At 44.5% G+C, this 18,643-nt stretch overlaps 1 protein-coding gene and 1 non-coding gene across 2 annotated transcripts in view; both read left to right on the top strand.

The window, feature by feature from the left end:
* Nucleotides 1-228: 228 nt before the first annotated feature.
* On the top strand, nt 229-301 carry TRNAE-UUC (transfer RNA glutamic acid (anticodon UUC)). The gene has a single exon. It is a non-coding gene; the product is annotated as a tRNA-Glu (tRNA).
* A 3,408-nt stretch (nt 302-3,709) lies between these two features.
* The window catches only part of CORO1C (coronin 1C), an 83,038-nt gene continuing 68,104 nt past the window's right edge, over nt 3,710-18,643 (top strand). Inside the window, exon 1 of the mRNA XM_065890521.1 lies at nt 3,710-3,793. The gene's annotated coding sequence lies outside the window, so the exon portion shown is untranslated. The remainder of the gene's footprint in view (nt 3,794-18,643) is intronic.

The raw sequence follows: 18,643 nt of genomic DNA, 5'->3' as shown, positions 1-18,643 counted from the left end.
GGTGTGTTAGTTTCTGCTGTATAACAAAGTAAATCAGCTATACGTATACCTATATCCCCATATCCCCTCCCTCTTGTGTCTCCCTATACTATAGTTTTGCAAGATGTTAACCATGTACCACTCATAAAGGGTACATGTGATCTCTTTGTATTATTTCTTATACTTGCATGTGAACCTACAATTATCTCAAAATCTAACATTTACTTAAAAAAAGGCATCCTAGGGAATTCCCTGGTGGTCCAGTGGTTAGGGCTCTGTGCTTTCACTGCAGGGGGCCCAGGTTCGATCCCTGGTCAGGGAACTAAGATCCCACATGCTTCACCTTGTGGCATGGCCAAGAAAAAAAAAAAAGGGGCATCCCATACTATTATATACAGAATGGATAAACAACAGGGTCCTACTGTATAGCACAGGGAACTATATTCAATATCCTGTGATAAACTCTAATGGAAAAGAATATGAAAAAGTATGTGTATATATGTATAACTGAATCACTTTGCTGTACAGTAGAAATTAACACAATATATATTTTTGAATTTTTGAATTTTATTTTATTTTTTATACAGCAGGTTCTTATTAGTTATCCATTTTATACACATCAGTGTATACATGTCAATCCCAATCACCCAATTCACCACCACCCCCCTCCACTTTCCCCCCTCGGTGTCCATACATTTGTTCTCTACATCTGTGTCTCAATTTCTGCCCTGAAAACCTGTTCATCTGTACCATTTTTCTAGGTTCCGCATATATGCGTTAATATACGATATTTGTTTTTCTCTTTCTGACTTACCTCACTCTATATGACAGTCTCTAGATCCATCCACGTCTCTACAAATGACCCAATTTTGTTCCTTTTTATGGCTGAGTAATATCCCACTGTATGTATGTACCACATCTCCTTTATCCATACGTCTGCTGATGGGCATTTAGGTTGGTTCCATGTCCTGGCTATTGTAAACAGTGCTGCAATGAACATTGGGGTGCATGTGTCTTTTTGAATTATGGTTTCCTGTAGGTATATGCCCAGTAGGAAATTAGCACAATATTGTAAATCAACTATACTTCAATAAAATAAATTTTTTAAAAAAGGCAACCCGTCTGTAGCCAATCAGTCAATTCTAGTTCCTATTTCTCAGAAAGAAGCACTCAAAGCAGTGAGAATCAAGATTGATCAATTGAGGGTGAATTTTAATATTCCCCAAGCTTTGTCCTCTTCTGTCACTCAAGCAGAGGTCTTGCTTACTGAGATTACTCTAGTAATCTGAGATTACTTCCAGTCACTCATTTAATTAATAGTATTATTATTTGTAAATGCTTCCACAGGGCTAATCCACTCAGCTTCCATGTTGCCCTGGCAACCTAAGGTCTCCATTTGCTACTCAGAGAAACTAGAAAAATGATTTGCTTAGGAGCTTCCAAATGCAGGTCCCACAGTTCTTTCTTCTTCATATAAGACCTGGCCTGTGTATCATGTGGGATATGGAATCATTCTTCTTTTTCCTGATCATTAAATTCATCTTCATCTAGCATCGATCTTTTAAGGCTACTTCAGAAATCAGGTTTTGAGAGCAGGAAAAGACTCTCAAATCCAGCATCTTACCTGGACCTGAATCTCTCCATTTAGGGCCAGTTTGGACAGAACCAAGGTTTCCTTTCGGGCCCACGAAGGAAAGGAATTCAAGAACAATGGGATGATGAGGGAGGAGGGATTTGCAAAGAGTTATGCAATTTTCCAGCTGCTTCTGGGAGTAGCAGCTCTCCACTGACCACATTTGGGTCAGGTGTGGTGAGGTGGCATTGCTTCTGGCTTTAGACGCTTTCTGTGCAAGAATCACCTCCCCCACCTTAAGGATAAAACTGGAAGGCAAAGGCCTTGGGATCTTTCTCAGCGTATTCTATGGTTGCAGTATGGTGGTGTCATCCTGGGGGAATTGATGTCCTGGGAAGTTTTACTTCTAATTTTATCATTTATAGAACTGGGAGATGGGAATCCACATGTTTTAAATACCTACTGTATGCCAGGCACTATGCTGGATACTTCTCCATGATTTAATTCATTGAATCTAAACTCCTGAATCTTCAAAACCACTCTCTGAAGTAAGCATTTAGACGAATCCCACTATATAGACGAGGCGAGCAGGGCACGGAGAGGGGAAGTGATTTGCCTGAGGTCACACAACTGGTAAGAAGTGGAGCCTAGATTTAAAGCCGAGTCTGTCAGAATCTACAGTCCATGTTTTTCTCTTCTGTCATGCTGCCAGAGAGGCATCTTTAGTGTAATGACTAACTGACGGCTTATGCCGAGTCAGGCACCCTGCTAAGTGTATTACTAACCAGGAGCTCATGGAATCCTTCCCAAGGTGCGTCTGCTATTATCCCTATTTTACTGATGAAGAAACTGAAGCTTAGAGAGGAGAAATAATTTGCTGTGATAGCTGTTTTGGTTCAGGTGGGCCCTGATTTACATAACACATATTTCTGTGGCTGATGCTTAACATGAAAAATTCCCCCGCTGTGAACTGCAAAAATGCCTTGGTTTGGGAAGTAAATAGCCTACCCCATCAGCAGGTCTGCTTTGTTAATTCAGTTCATCAGTCCCAGTTTCCCCAAACCTTGGCATTTCAGAGCTTGGAATGTGAGAAAGGAACTCTGGCTATAAAGACAACTTCACGCTACAGGTCAGGAGATTCAGGCTCACAGAGATGAAGGGAACTGCCTCAGGACACACAGTCTGACAGCAGCAGAGATGGACTGGAATCCCGATGCTCTGACTTTCAGGCCTGGGCCGCCCAGTTATTAAGAGAGGGTCTTTGGCCAGGAAAAGGAAGGGAGGGACCCTGTATCCTTCATTTCCTCACCTGCGAAATTGGGTCAAGATAGGCCCTTCTGTGTAGTGGGGGCGGGGGGATATGTGGGTGTGGTCCAGCCTAGGGGCCGCCACCTTGTGCTAGCAAAGTGACAAGGTCTAGTGGAAGGAGGATCATAGCGTCGCGAATCCCCAGAAGTGGTGGTGGGAGGGTGTGAGGGCAGCAGAAGCGGAACTTCGGGAGCCAGAGGCGGGGATTCGAGAATTCTGGGCGGGGCTTGGAGGATTAACGCTGTTAGATGGGCAGTGGGCGGGACTTGCGATGCTGCGAATAAGGTTACCAGCCCGTGGGCGGGGCTTCTAGAAATTGGGGCGGGGCTTGTGACGCAGAAGGGCCAGTTCTGAAGGAATGAGAGGGGAGCTGGGCTTAGGGAGCCAGGAGGCTGGCAAGGGGTTTGGATGGGGCAATGGGCGGGGTTCAGAGGAGCTGAGGTTACGGTTTTAAGGGACTCTGGGGGAATTTTTGAGGAGCCGGGGGATGTGGCCCGGCCGAGCCGAATAGGTCAGTGGGCGGGGCTCTAAGGTAACCGCTCCTGGTTCTTTGGGGTCAGTGGGCCTGGCCCTCCGGCCAGTCAGAGGACTAGCGGGCGGTGCTTGCACTTGGGCACCGCCTTCCTCCGCGGCACTCCTCCATCCCTCGGCGCGACCAGAGGGGGCGCTAGAAAGAGTGAGGCGTGGAACGCCGGGTGGGAAGCGGGCTTCCCCTCCCGGAAGTGGGCGTGGTGCTCCGCAACCTGGCGGCCCTGGTTGGGCGCGGTGCGGCGCTGGGGCGGGGCCTGCGTGCAGCGGCGGGGGCGGGGGCGGCTGTCCGCGCCCCTCCCCCACGCGGCGCTCAGTGCCAGGCGGGAGGCGGTAGCGGTTGGAGGTTTCTCCGGGCTTTGCAGCTGGGACTTCGGCAGCGGCGCCTCAGGCACCTCAACCCTGGTGAGCTGCGCGCGCCCGGCGGGGCGGCTTGGGAGCGAGCCGGACGGGCGGACGGACCTGTCCTTTAAGCGTGTGCCGGCGCCGGCTGACAGGAGCGGGCGGGGCGTGGGACAGGGCCCGGTGGAGCGGACAGGGCTTGGTGGGCGCGCGCGGCGCGGATCCTTGGGCCGGGGGTCCGCCCTGGCCGGTGTACATGGGGTAGGGGTAGGAGCTGCCGCGGGAGACTTGGGATCCGGTGGGGGAGGGAGTTGGGGACCGAACCGCTCGGCCTGGGGAGAGTGAACCCAGGTTCCTGTGGGGAGGAGGCTGCCCTGGGGAGACTTTTAGGGATCCGGAACCCTCCTGGCCGGGCGAGGAGCTGAGGGGGGACGAGGCTGCCCCGGGAAGGATCTTAGGGGTCAGGGCTCCGCCAGGTTGGGTGGGGTCTTGGGTGGGGAGGGGCTGCTAGAGGCTAGGGCGCAGAGCCCGGGGGGCGCCAGGCCTGGGAGGCGGGACTTGAGCCGCCCTGGGGAGCGAGTGGGTGGGGGGTGGCTAGGGGCCGGGCTCACGTGGCGCCGGGGGGAGCTGGTCCCTGCGTGGGAGGGGCGAGGGCGGTGGTCCAGGCCTGGGGGTTGCCAGCTTTGGGGTGCGAGGCCGGCTCTGGGCCCTGAAGAGCTGGGTTGGGGGTCGGGAAGGGCGGGGCAGGGCTGAAGCTGGGGTGATGTGGGTGGGGGCGACTCGGGAGGAGGATGAGCCGGGCGTTGGGAGCGGAGGCCTGGGAGTGGCGGGGGAGGGGCGGGGGGGCGGGTTGGGAGAGGAAGAATGGGACAGGAAGGCTGCAGGGTCGGGGGCCTGGAGCGTCCGCGTGAACTGGGTGATTCAGAGATACGCTCGTCTAAGAGCGGAGCAGCTGGCGAGGGACGCAGTAAGAAGGAGCGAGGTGCAGGTGGGGCTCCGCTGCGCCTAAATGACTGAGGATGAACTCAGACGTAGAGGCTGGAAATGCAGGGACCGAGCCCTCTCCCGCCTGTACACACAGGCGCGCGCACACAGCTCTGTGTCTCTCAAATGACTTGAATGTGTTGGGAAGTGGCAGGCTGCGGGGAGAGCCGAGAAGAAAGGGGCTTCCTCTTGCAGGGAGGCGCTGGCCCTGCCGTCCTTTTTTGGGAGTGTTCAAAGGGTTTTTGATTGCTGGAAAAGGAAACGTACGCTTTACTGCATCGCGGTTTAGAATCACATCCTATATTTGGCCTTAATGTAGGCTGTCCTTGTTTTGTGGTGTCTGAAGTCCTTGCTCTACATGTTGCAAACGTGGGATTCAGTGTGAGAAGCAAGTTGCAAGTCGCTCATCTCCCCCAGGAGAGCAAGAGGCCTTTCTTTCCTATAATACATTAAAACAGAATTGAATATAGTGCGCGTTTGTAAACCGGTACTGGGTGGCAAATGTGTTTACTTTCGCAAATAGTTATCACAAAATATAATATTAGGCCGTCTCACTGCAGCCTTCCTGCCCCGGATTACATCCTCAAACAGTACTTGTAAAAAAAAAAAAAAAAAAAAAAAACAGTACTTGTAGGGCTCGTAGTCACTCTGTGTAATAATGCATTTCATTGTCCTTATCTGGCAGGGTTCTCCTGACACCAGGGCCTGCTAGAATAGACAGAAACATGATTGAGTATAAGCAGTTGCTTTGCACCGTCTGTTCAGTTGTGAAGGCAAATAGATAACTGCTTATATGACTGCACTTTCTTCATTCCCTATAAAACTGAAGAAATGGGAAAAATCTATTTTGGACTTGATTCTGTATATTTCAGAAAACTAAGGAAACTAATTTTTTTTGTATTTTGGCTTGGAGGTACATTTCAGAGTCACAATGTTTGGCTATGAAGCCTAATAGTAACTCTTGGGTCTGAGAGGTTGCATAAATAAATAGGGGGGGAAAGTGAAATAAAAGTGGGAATTGTATATTAGGCCTTGAGGTGCCATGTTTTGTGGTAAATGTTTGTCGTGTGTACTGGGTATAAAGGTTGGGTACACACCTTTTTGACAAATCTGGAATGTGCCTTGTCCGTATTTGTTTTTCATTATTTGTGGAAGGTACATGAAAGCTTGATGGATTCTAATAGACGCATACCGATGAGAGATCACTGCACAAAGTATTGAATTTTTCATGATCATTTGGTACTTTGCCTGTAGATTGTGCTAATCAGAAGTTATGTCTATTACTTTATATATAGTTTGGGATTAGATTCAGGGTTGACAGATAGGACTTTCGGTGTGTGTGCTACTTCATTATTTTTTTAAAAATTGAGGTATAATTGACATGTAACGTTATGTTAGTTTCAGGTGTACAGCATAATGATCTGATATTTGTATACACTGAAATGGTCACCACAATAAGCCTAGTTACGGTGTGTCACCATACAGAGTTACTTTTATTTATTTTGTGATGAGAACTTTTAAGATTTATTCTCTTGGCAACTTTCAAATACGCACTGCATTATTATTGACTATAGTCACCGTGTTGTCCATTACATCCCATGACTTAATTCATTTTATAACTGGAGGTTTGTACTTCTTGACTTCTTCCTTCACCCATGACATACAACACTCTTTAAATACTTGGATTTTTTTGATGTAAGTTTTATGCTTAACGCAGCTGTCACTTTTGAGATTCACTCCAACCATGAGGAGAGTCACTCAGATGCCTATGAAATGGAACGTTCAAAAGGATAAGTGATCAGTTCTTAGTTATGTCACTGGGGGTGTGGAAATTCTATATGATGGCAAATTATTTCTTAATACTTTGATTTGTCACAAACGGTGCTTTAGAAACATTATATTAACCAGGTTGTTTTACCTTTGACTTCTTTTTTCAGAGGTGGAACAATAATAAATTTGAGTGCCACTTTCAGATTCAGGGTACAAATCCTGTTTGTTTCCTTTTGATGACTTCCCAGTGTCACCTTGTTCCTGTCAGAGCTCTTTTCTGACACTTGTATGTCTTTTTAAACTTAAGATGCCTTTTCTTTATTAAAACATGGAAATACTCATGAATATTTCAGCATGACCTAGTACCTAGAATGTTAAGTAATAGAATCTCTCTGGGTTTTCATTGCCCTAGTTCAGATGCTTTAAAATGAGTGAACAAGATTCTTCACTGCTTTTGAGAGCTTATTTTGTATTTCAGTGGCACATAATGGAATCTTCTTTGTTTTATAACCACTTTATTGAGATATAATTTACATACTATACAGTTCACCCATTTAAAGTGTACAATTCAGTGGTTTTTAGTATATTCACAGAGTTGTGCAGTCATCACCACAATTTAATTTTTTTTATTTTTTAATTTTTAAAAATAAATTTATTTATTTTTGGCTACGTTGGGTCTTCATTGCTGTGTGCACGCTTTCTCTAGCTGCGGAGAGAGGGGGCTACTCTTCTTTGTAGTGCACGGGCTTCTCATTGTGGTGGCTTCTCTTGCTGCGGAGCACGGGCTCTAGGTGCGGGCTTCAGTAGTTGCGGCTCACGGGCTCTAGAGTGCAGGTTCAATACTTGCGGCACACGGCTTAGTTGCTCCGTGGCATGTGGGATCTTCCCAGACCAGGCCTCGAACCGGTGTCCCCTGTATTGGCAGGCAGATTCTTAACCAATGTGCCCCAAGGGATGTCCCACACCACAATTTTAGAACATTTTCATTGCCTCCAAAAGAAACCCCATACCCATTAACAGTCCCCTGCCCCCTCCCCCCAATTCTTCTCCCTCACCTGCCCTAGGCAACCACTTATCTATTTTTTGTCTCTATGAATTTCCCTTGTTTTGGACATTTCATATAAATGGAATCATGCAATATGTGGTCTTTTGTGTCTTTTATTAAGCATAGTGTATTCAAGGTTTATCTATGTTGTAGCATGTATAAGTACTTCATTCTTTTTCTAATGGTTGAAAAATATTCCATTGTATGGATATATACCACATTTTGTTTTTCCATTCATCAGTTGGTGGATGTTTGGGTGTTTCTCCATTTTGGCGATTATGAATAATGCTGCTGTGAACATTTGTGTCCAAGTTTATGCGTGGATATATGTTTTGCTTTCTCTTGGGACTTACTGGGTCATATTGGTTACTCTGTGTTTAACTGTTAGAGGCGCTGCCAGACTTTTCCAAAGCAGTTGCACCATTTTACAGTCCCCCTAGCAGTGTATAAAGGTTTCCGTTTCTCTACATCCTTGCCAACACTTGTTATTCCCTGACTGTTTGATGCTAGTTATCCTAGTGGGTGTGAAGTGGTATCTCATTGTGGTTTTGATTTGCATTTCCCTAATGGCTAATGATGTCCAGCATCTTCTCAAGTCATTAGTGGACAATTGTATATTTTCTTTGGAGAAACCTCTGTTTAGATGCTTTTGCTCTTTTTAAAATTGGGTTATCTTTTTGTTGTTAAGTTATGAGTTATTTATATATTCTAGATACAAGTGCCTTATCAGATATATGACTTGCAAACATTTTCTACAGTTTGGGAGTTATCTTTTTTTTAAAAATAAATTTATTTGTTTGTTTGTTTTTGGCTGTGCTGGGTCTTTGCTGCTGTGCACGGGCTTTCTCTAGTTGTGGAGAGTGGGGGCCACTCCTCGTTACGGTGTGCGGGCCTCTCATTGCGGTGGCTTGTCTTTGTTGCAGAGCACGGGCTCTAGGCGCGTGGGCTTCAGTAGTTGTGGCACATGGGCTCAGTAGTTGTGGCTCGCAGGGTCTAGAGCGCAGGCTCAGTAATTGTGGCGCACGGGCTTAGTGCTCCGCAGCATGTGGGATCTTCCTGGATCAGGGCTCAAACCTGTGTCCCCTGCATTGACAGGCAGATTCTTAACCACTGCGCCACCAGGGAAGTCCTGAGTTGTCTTTTCACTTTCTTTTCTTTTCTTTTTTAATTTAATTTAATTTATTTTTGGCTGCACTGGGTCTTCGTTGCTGCGCGTGGGCTTTCTCTAGTTGCAGCGAGCGGGGGCTGCTCTTCCTTGTGGTGCACGTGCATCTCATTGCAGTGGCTTCTCTTGTTGCAGAGCACGGGCTCAAGGTACCTGGGCTTTCAGTAGTTGTGGCTCAAGGGCTCTAGAGCGTAGGCTCAGTAGTTGTGGCGCATGGGCTTAGTTGCTTCGTGGCATGTGGGATCTTCCTGGACCAGGGATCGAACTCGTGTCCCCTGAATTAGCAGGCGCACACTTAACCACTGCACCACCAGGGAAGTCCCTCCTTTCACTTTCTTGATGGTGTCCTTTGAAGTAGAAAAGTTTTTAATTTTGGTGAAGTAATGGAGTCCAAACTGATAATGAGTTAGAAATTATTTAGACCTTAAATCACATCCTCACTGGTAGTTTGGTTATATAAATTAAAATCCAAATGTGAAAGGATTAGGGAAAGATTTGAGTTAGTTCTACATCAAAAAGGGTTCATCAGGGAACATATCATTACCTGTTTAAATCCTCTCGTGGTCTCCCACCCCATTGTCTGTGGTTAAAGTTCAGACTTAATGTGGTGGTGGATGAGGACAGCTCTGATTTCAGCCTGTCTCATCTCTCACTGCTCCCCTTCCTGTGTTTTCATCTCCATTGCCACTCCCTGAACTGTCCAGCCTTAAGATCTTGCGATGATGTGCTTACTACTCGGCTCTCCTTACACCTGGTGAATCCCTCTTGTCCTTTGGGATTCTCCATGAAACCTTCCTTAGTCCTCACAGGCAGACATTGTCCCTGCTCTCATGCATCAGACATTCATCACTCCTGTCTGCTACGAGGAACTGGATTTGAACTTGAACCTACCGTCTGAAAGGCGCCTTCCCATAGAAGGCAGAATGTGGGAGAGAAATTCACATGGAAAGCAGACCGAGATTCTGTTGCTCACAGAGTGGTCTCTAGTGCCTACTGGATATTTGCTGAATGAAAGATTATTTTTATTGAAGTTAACTGGAAAGATCCTGAGGTCAGTGGGTTTTTCTGGTTATTATTTACACCTTTGTTGCCTATGTTAACATAACGTGAAGTACAGGGGTAATTCCTCTCTGCCTTTCTGGCACCCAAGTCCAGCTCTTACCAAAAAATTGCTCAGATGTAAACCGAGTGTTTGAAACATTTCCCTGAGGGCAGAATATTCTTGTCCAGGTTCTTTCCCCCTAATAAACAGTGATGGCTGGCGCACAGCCTTCTCAGCAGGGCACATGGCCAGGGAGCACATTTGGTTTGGGATGATTTACCAAGACCAAATGCAGCAGGCTTAGCCTGGTGGTGTTGAGGCAGTCAGTGCTGGAACTACCCCAGTGCACGCCTGATGGTGGGTGTAAATTGGGTTTTAGAGGTGCATACTTCCTTCCTTTTCATTCTTTTGTTCGTGCTCTTCTCTCAGAGCATCTGGTTAATACTTTTAATTAAAAATACTGCACTTAGTATGTTCTTGAGAATTAGGAGAAACCAGTTGGCCATTTGGGGTATGTTTTCTGTGTGTTCACTGAAGTGATTGGATTGTGGCAAGGTAGTAAAAAGAAAAATAAATTTCAAATTTGTTCTTTGTCTCCTTAGGCTCAATGAGCTATCTGTACTTAAATAGTTTCTTGCTCTAAGAGTTCTGTCTAGAGAAATTGAGGCAATGAAGGGTGCAGACCTTCAGAGCCAGACTGAGGTGGGTTTCACTCTCTGCTATGATTTTGTCAATTAACCTACCTCCCTGAGCCTCTTCTGTAATATGGAGATGCTAACAATACCTTGCTGGGTTTTGAGTAGACACCCAATAAATTTGTGTTCCCTTTGTCTTCACTCTTAAATGTCTGTTTTGGTTTTTTTCTCAATTAATTTATTTTTGGCTGTGTTGGGTCTTCCTTGCTGCGCATGGGCTTTTCTCTAGTTGCAGTGAGTGGGGGTTACTCTTTCTTGTAGTGCGTAGGCTTCTCATTGCAGTGGCTTCTCTTATTGTGGAGCACGGGCTCTAGGCCCGCGGGCTTCAGTAGTTGTGGCATGCAGGCTCAGTAGTTGTGGCTCGCGGGTTCTAGAGTGCAGGCTCAGTAGTTGTGGCGCACGGGCCTAGTTGTGTGTGGCATCTTCCCAGACCAGGGCTCGAACCCGTGTCCTCTGCATTGGCAGGCAGATTCTTAACCACTGCGCCACCAGGGAAGTCCTTAAATGTCTGTTAATGAATGGAACTGGGGAGAATCAAGTAGAGTAGGTTTAATATATTTTATTTCCGATATTAAGCTATTGTTGTGTGGATTCCCACTCCTGCCTCAGCATTTTAGACTTCAAATCAAACTTGAATCATTGGAGAGGAAAAAAGTGTCTAATTTTAGGATAGGAAGGTAGTGTTAAAAATGAGGCAGTTTTTGGCCATCTATCTGAATTGGAAATGTCTATTCAGACAGACTTCTCTTATTCAGGCCTTATGCTTCTATTCAGTCTGTCTGTCTGTCTATTTTAAGGAAAAAGGTTTAGTTCCTGGCAAAAGATTGATCTTTTTAGGGTTTGGAAGGAGATTGCACTGCAGGGTGTGAGATGCTCATGGGGTTGAGTATGATGTGAATGGCAGCATTGTGATACAATGTAACATTCTGTGTGGGAAAAGAGCCTCCATAGTCTCATGGGATGTTAAATTAGGCCTGTCATTTGAATCTTACATTGATGATAAAAATTGTTCCTCCTGTTTGTCATGGTCAAGAAAAATCAAATTAATGCAAAGATCGGAGTGAGAGAAACTACTATAAATGGGAGTAGGAAGGCTTGTATTTTGTATGACTGAAGGTGGGTATTTCACAATACATATTTTTCCCCCTTCGGTCATGCAGTTATCTACATTTAAAAAAATTATGAATAATGGATCATACTTTTAGCCCCAGTATCTCACCACCTTTTGAAAAATATATCATATTGGGGGTTTGGGAGATAATTTCTCACGCCCAGAGGTCCTCAACTTGATGCCCGTGAGGATCAGCTCTAGACCTTGGTCAGTCCAGCTGCCTGGGCTCCAGCTCCCTGGTGACTCTGAATCACAGCCAGAGCGGAAGGTACCTTGCTGCCTTGTTCCTCATCTGATGGACGAGGGGACTGTGGTCACAGGTGCTTGAAAGACTTGCCCAAGATCAGGAACTTGACTGTCTCTCCCTTCTGCCCCCACCTCCTTCCATGGGTAGTGTGAATTCATTTTTGTAGTAGGTGGTGTGGATTTATACTATGGTGTGGATTTTTTTTTTTAGACAGTGTGAACCCAGTGTTCTTACCCTGAGTTTTAGTCCTTGACCCAGTGCAACAATTCCCTCTTAAGCTTCTGCCACAGTCTTTTGCCAGATTTACAAACTGAGCCTACTCACTGTTTATCGCTTCAGTTCATCATCACAATTGGTAGTTAGTACCAATGGGTTCCCCGCCCCCCCACCTCACATCTTCAGATTGTACATGTATTAAACTATGAAGCTTGGTCCAGATTTTCAGGGTTTCTTTTTAGATGCAGTTTGGGGGAACTTGACAATACGTGGAATCTCTTGGAAAAGCCTTTGGTAGACTTCATTTCCTAGTTTACATGTAAAGTTCCTTGACAGTATTTTATTGATCCCTTTTTGTGTCCTCAGTCATGCAATCTGACCATTAGTATGCAGTCTTGGTAAGGATTTATCTTGGGTGTTTCAAAGACCAATTAATATTGCAAAGGTTAGCCCCATTAAGCCATCCATATATGAAAAGGCTGATTTTGACAGGAACAACATCCAGCCAGTACTGGAACTACAGACAGGCATAATGAAAACCCTGTGGCATTGGCAGAAGTTGATCATTACTTCACAGCGTGGTCATTCTATCTCCGGGGAACCAAGGCAGCCTGGTAATCTGGGCACGTGGCAGTTTGGTTTAAGAGCCTTTTCTGCCCCATTGTGGACTCATATGTGTGTCCCCACGTTCTGACAGTTGCTGAGGCCTTCATTCTGGATGAACAAAGCTGTAGTTTTTCAGTTTCGTGAACGGCCATAAACACACATGGGAAGGGAAGTGTTGGGAGTGTGAAGCCTTTGGGGGTGTATTTCCACTCTTGACATTGTCAGGGTTCTTGACAAAATTCACAAGCTCCCCCTCTGTAGGACGAATGTTTACTCACCATTATTTGCTTACTTCACGTGAAAGATACTTAAATTCCTTTTCATAATGGTCAAGCATTCTTTTCTAGTTAAAGACTCTAATTCCTTTCATTCTTAGGAACTTAAAGAATTGAGGCTGGTTTTTTAATGTAAGAACTCAAATGCTGCCTGAGCGGTGACTGAGAAACACACATAAACTTGAGCTATCATCTCCGTTAAGCAGAAGGATTTATTAGGAGACTGACTAAGTCACTTTACAAGCTAGATGGTGAATTAATTTTGCGGTTAGTAGTGTCTTTAGCTTAACAATGTCATCCGAGTTTTTCTTGGCAAGCAAGAGAAAGGCCAGAGCCAACAAGTGCTGGCCACAGCTCTTTGGGGTGATATTTAATAAGATGCATGTTGTCTGTTTTAGAAATAGAGTAACCATCCCTTACTTAGGCTCTCTCTTTTATGGGAACCACTGTTGCTTTACAGTGTTACATAGGAAAAGGGAAATTGGAAGTATTTATTTATTTATTCATTCATTCATTCATACATTCATACATACATACATACCCTGAAACATCCCTGGTCTTCTTATGCAGTATAGAGCTATCGTACATGCACTGGGCTGAATTATTATACATCATCAAGTGGAACAAATGATACATCTTACCTGTGAAGGATAGTTGTGAGTCATGTGGTTCTCCAACCATGAAAGGTTGAGAGCCCAGAGGCAGCTTCTGTTTTGGAGGCAACGTGTACATTCAGTCCCCAACCCAGGACTGGGTTGTGTTCCAAAGTCTAACTCAGTTATTTGGAACTGAGAAGGCATTTTTGGGTACAGATTCAGTGTTACAGTGGTGGGTAGGTTCCCAGCCTAGACTGAAGAAATCTGTTTAATTCACAGCACAGCTTTTTAAACTGTTAATGATGATAGCTGAATTCTGGATCTTGGAAGCTGGGAGTCATGTGACAAAGAAGTAAGGAACCCTGCTCCACCCCAGATGCCTGTCTGTGTAGGCTGTGTGGCATCCAGCAGCCTCATGCCACAGCAGCCCTCCAAGTTCATCTTCCTTCTCTCTTAACTTGAAGCTTCCACTCCCCTGGTTAAGCTGATCTCCTTTAAATAGTAGTCGCCAAGCAGATGGTTCAAATTCATTTCTGCTAATGTGCTCCTGGATGGCTACAGTTCCTACTAGGCTAGCACTGTTATTCAGTGCTAGAAGGACTATGGGCTTTGTCTTATTTCACTCATATCTCAACCCTTTTAGAGCTACAGTGTTAATATTTTTACAAAGGAAGCTCCTTATTGATAAACATCATCTCTCTGAAATGTTGGCAGGTAGTCAGTATAACAATGTTTCAAGGGGAAAGTTGAAGGAAGGCAAGTGGGGTCAGACAGAGCCCATATAGAAAGCTAGCCCTGGTTCCTGGAATCGGGAAGAAGCCTTGCCTGCTTTAGAAAGGTTCCTCCTGTAACCTCGAAAACAGTGAGTCTGCTCAGCTTTTTTCAAAATACACAGGATCCATTTTTTTCCCTCTCCTTTCATTTGGGAAACACAGCTTGAAAGGGTCTTATGTTTTAGCAGTGACTGGTTTCCAGGACCTTTGAGAAATAGATCAGGACAGGGTAATGGCTGTGAGTTGCGGCAACTTGTGCTACCAGAGCTGTGTGCTGGTCCCCGACTATATCTCTGTCCCTTTATAAACTCTTACCACAAAGCCCCTTCTTTCCTCAGAGGGAAATAATTGATCTTTCCTTTTTGTTATTGCCTCTTTGGAGGGTTTGGATTGTCTGGTTTTTAAGAACGTCTTATTCAAGCATTTTATGATGCTAAGTGTGATAAGGATCAGGGACTTGATTTTTCTGGTGCAGTTAGAAAAAGTCTTGTTCACAAAGTGTTAATGGCAGGCTTAATATTTTGATTTACTTTTAAAAGATATAATAGTTTAAAAAATACATTACAAGCTTCTTCTAGCCCCCAAGTATGTAATTCTTGACGCTGAATTCTCTGTGTGGAGCCTGAGCTCTGTGGAGGTTGAGAGGACAGGGTGGTGGGGAGTCAGTGTCTCTGGGACACTGGGTCGAGGCCCTGCCCGAGGGTTTGTGAAATAGCGCTGGGCTGACTCAGAGGAGGTGTAATTGGGGAAGAGTAGTGTCAAATGGATAAGGGAGATGGCCCAGATTGTCCAGGGTCATGAGAACAGAATACACATTTATACGGTGTGTTTGTGTAAAAGGTAAGCATAGTTTAGATATAGAGCTATAAAGGTAGCTGGAAGTGTAATTTGTGGGTGTCCCTAACGTTATTGATTTCTGTGCTATTCCTAATTACATTTTGGGTTAAATGAGTAGAAATTTTAAGTAAACATAAGTGTGGAATTATTATTTTCCACTTTGTGAAAGTGAACACTAGTACCCACTCTATGCCACGTTCCGTGAAGGCAGAGAATGTCACAGTGTTTTTGTGCCTCCGTTTCCAAGTGGGCTGCGTGACACATGGTAGGTGCTCAGTAAATGGTAGTCGAATAATTGAATTTCAGTTTTACATGGTACACTTGTGATAGTGGTTGTTAGTCTTCCCATTTTCCTAGAAGATGAAAGGAAAAGAGGAAGTTCTCTGTGGTGTAGAAGGACTACTGATTGTAAACATTTGCCTAGTAAATTATCTTAGGATAAGCTAGTCATCATTTTCATTTAAATAAGTGTGTTAGCATATACACACATTTATTTACTGAAACGTTTTATCTGTAAAGCAAATTTTGGAGTTCTGGTTATTTAAAGTGTGAATTCTGATGAAAAATAGGGTGGCATCACATAATGGTACTTTATTGCAAATTTACCTAACTAACTTCTTGAATAAATTGAAAGTACTGGTGGCATGGAGTTCTTAGGGCTTTGATTTGTGGTTTGGTTAGCAACTTCGACTTCAGAAAGAATCCATGAAGGAACGTCCTAGTGGAAGTGTGCCTTCAGCTGGAGAGTTTTGTCAAAACAGATATGGGAAGAACCCTAATTTGTATCAAGATGAGGATTTAAAGTTAAGGTAGCCCTCGAAAAAACTGAGTTTCCCTTTCTTGTCTTTCTCCTTTCCTCGAGTTTCTTATCTTTTAATCGACTGCCTGTAAAGTGTCTGCGTTGGATGCTGAGGGGCCCCTAGGCCCAGCCCCAGGGGAATCACAGGGCAGGTCTCAGCTCATTTCAGTGGCTCCTGGATCTCCAAGGATTTAATGTGCTTGGGTTCATTTAACTTGAGAAATTGACAAGAACCAAGTACATTAAGAAAGGGTGAATTGGGCACCCTTTCAGCTGTTGAATCATTTAGGAGTTCATTTGTGCAATATTAAAATTTGAAAATCTGTAGGCTTTGGTTTATATCTTTTTTCGGGCCTCTCACTGCTGTGGCCTCTCCCGTTGCGGAGCACAGGCTCCGGATGCGCAGGCTCAGCGGCCATGGCTCACGGGCCCAGCCGCTCCGCGGCATGTGGGATCTTCCCGGGCCGGGGCACGAACCCGTGTCCCCTGCATCGGCAGGTGGACTCTCAACCACTGCGCCACCAGGGAAGCCCTGGTTTATATCTTATTAGTAACATGTGATCACAAAAAAAGAATCATTCTGTAGCTGCGTTTTTGTGTGTGTTATTTCTGGCCGTTTTTAGAGGTTACTACAAACCATACATGTAATTTGTTTGTTGTAAATGTAGTTTTTTAGAAGAGTACTGTTAGGGGTGGGAAGCCCCTGGTCTTTCTGCTAACCTTCTACTCAAAATGCTTAGAAAAGGATTCTTCCTGCTTTCATTTGAGGCGTATGGAATTTCTCTTTTAGTAGTTACTATTATGCAGTCCAATTCATTTAACATAAAGGATTAAGGACTATGATTTTCTTTTCAAATCTTTATCCAGTTTGGAGGGAAATTGGGATGGTTAAGGTTACAGTTTTACCAGCTAAGGCTGGTAAAAGCTTCTAGTAATAGAGAATTCACTCCCCAAATACTTAGCCCAAATGTTTCCTCCTGAAAGTGAGTTTTGTTCGTCTCCACTTTCCCGGAGGTATTTTCATTTTATTGGTAAAAGGAGATGTGTGGCGTTTTCCCCCTAAAGAACTGAGACCTTCGGAAGGTGTTGGGTGGTGGTAAAGTATTTATTTGGTAGTAACTACATTTTCCCCAGTTTCTTGTACTCTGTTATAGACACTGATATTCTGAGTTTTTTGTTTTTCCCCTCTTTAGAAGAGAGGTGTGCTGATAAGGAAATAGTTTGTAATTTTACCAAAAAGGATCAGACAAAACAATTTGTCTGAAGGTGCAGTAAGATTTCAAGAGGTACAGGCACACCTCATTTTATTGCACTTCACAGATACTGTGTTTTTTACAAATGGAAAGTTTGTTAGCAACCCTGCATCCAGCAAGTCTATCAGTGTCATTTTTTCCAACGGCATGTGCTCACCTCATGTCTCTGTGTCACATTTTGGTAATTCTCGCAATATTTCAAACTTTTTCATTATTATACTTGGTATGGTGCTCTGTGATCAGTGATCGTTGATGTTACCATTGTAATGGTTTGGGGGCATCACAAATCATGCCCATAATAAGATGGTGAACTCAATAAATGTGTTTTCTAACTGCTCCGCTATCTGGCCATTCCCCTGTCTCTCTCCCTCTCCTCAGGCCTCCATATTCCCTGAGACACAACAATGTTGAAATTAGGCCAGTTAATAACCCTACACTGGCTTCTAAGTGTTAAAGTGAAAGGAAGAGTATTATGTCTCTCACTTTAAATCAAAAGCTAGAAATTATTAAGCTTAGTGAGCGAGGCATGCCGAAAGCCAAGATAGGCTTACAGTTAAGCTTCTTGGGCCAGTTAGCCAAGTTGTGAATGCAGAGGAAAAGTTCTTGAAGGTCTCCAGTGAACCTGGAATGATAAGAAGCAAAGCAGCCTTATTGCTGATATGGAGAAAGTTTTAGTGGTCTGGAGAGAAAATCAAACCAGCCACAACATTCCCTTAAGCCAAAGCCTAATCCAGATAAAGGCCCTAACTCTTTTCAATTCTGTGAAGGCTGAGAGAAGTGAAGAAGCTCCAGAAGAAAAGTTTGGAGGTAGCAGAGGTTACTTCATGAGGTTTAAGGAAAGAAGCTGTCTCCATAACATCAAAGTGCAAGGTGAGGCAGCAAGTGCTGATGTAGAACCTGGAGCAAGTTATCCAGAAGATCTAGCTCAGATTATTAATGAAGGTGCTCACTAAATAACAGATTTTCCACATAGATGAAACAATCTTCTACTGGAAGAAGATGCCACCTAGGGCTTTCATAGCTAGAGAGGAAAAGTCAATGCCTGGTTTCAAAGCTTCAAAGGACAGGCTGACTCTCTTTAGGGGCTCATGCAGCTGGTGACTTAAGTTAAAGCCAGTGCTCATTTACCATTCTGAAAAGCCTAGGGCCCTTGAGAATTATGCTAAATCTACTCTGCCTGTGCTCTATAGATGGAACAACGAAGCCTGAATGACAGTACGTCTGTTTACAACATGGTTTCCTGAATATTTTAAGCCTACTATTGAGACCGACTGCTCAGAAAAAGATTCCTTTCAAAATATTGCTGCTTGTTAACAACTCACCTGGTCACTCCAGAGCTCTGGGGGAGAGGTACCACGAGATGAATGTTGTTTTCATGCCTGCTAACACAGTATCCACTCTGCAGTCAGTCCATGGATCAAGAAGGATTTTCGACTTTCAAGTCTTACTATTTAAGAAATATATTTTGTAAGGTTGTAGCTGACACAGATGGTGATTCC

This window comes from Phocoena phocoena, chromosome 13, assembly GCF_963924675.1.
Source record: "Phocoena phocoena chromosome 13, mPhoPho1.1, whole genome shotgun sequence".
Lineage (NCBI taxonomy): Eukaryota > Metazoa > Chordata > Mammalia > Artiodactyla > Phocoenidae > Phocoena > Phocoena phocoena.
Note: the sequence above shows the minus strand (reverse complement) of the source record. Positions and strands in the feature narration are given on the sequence as shown.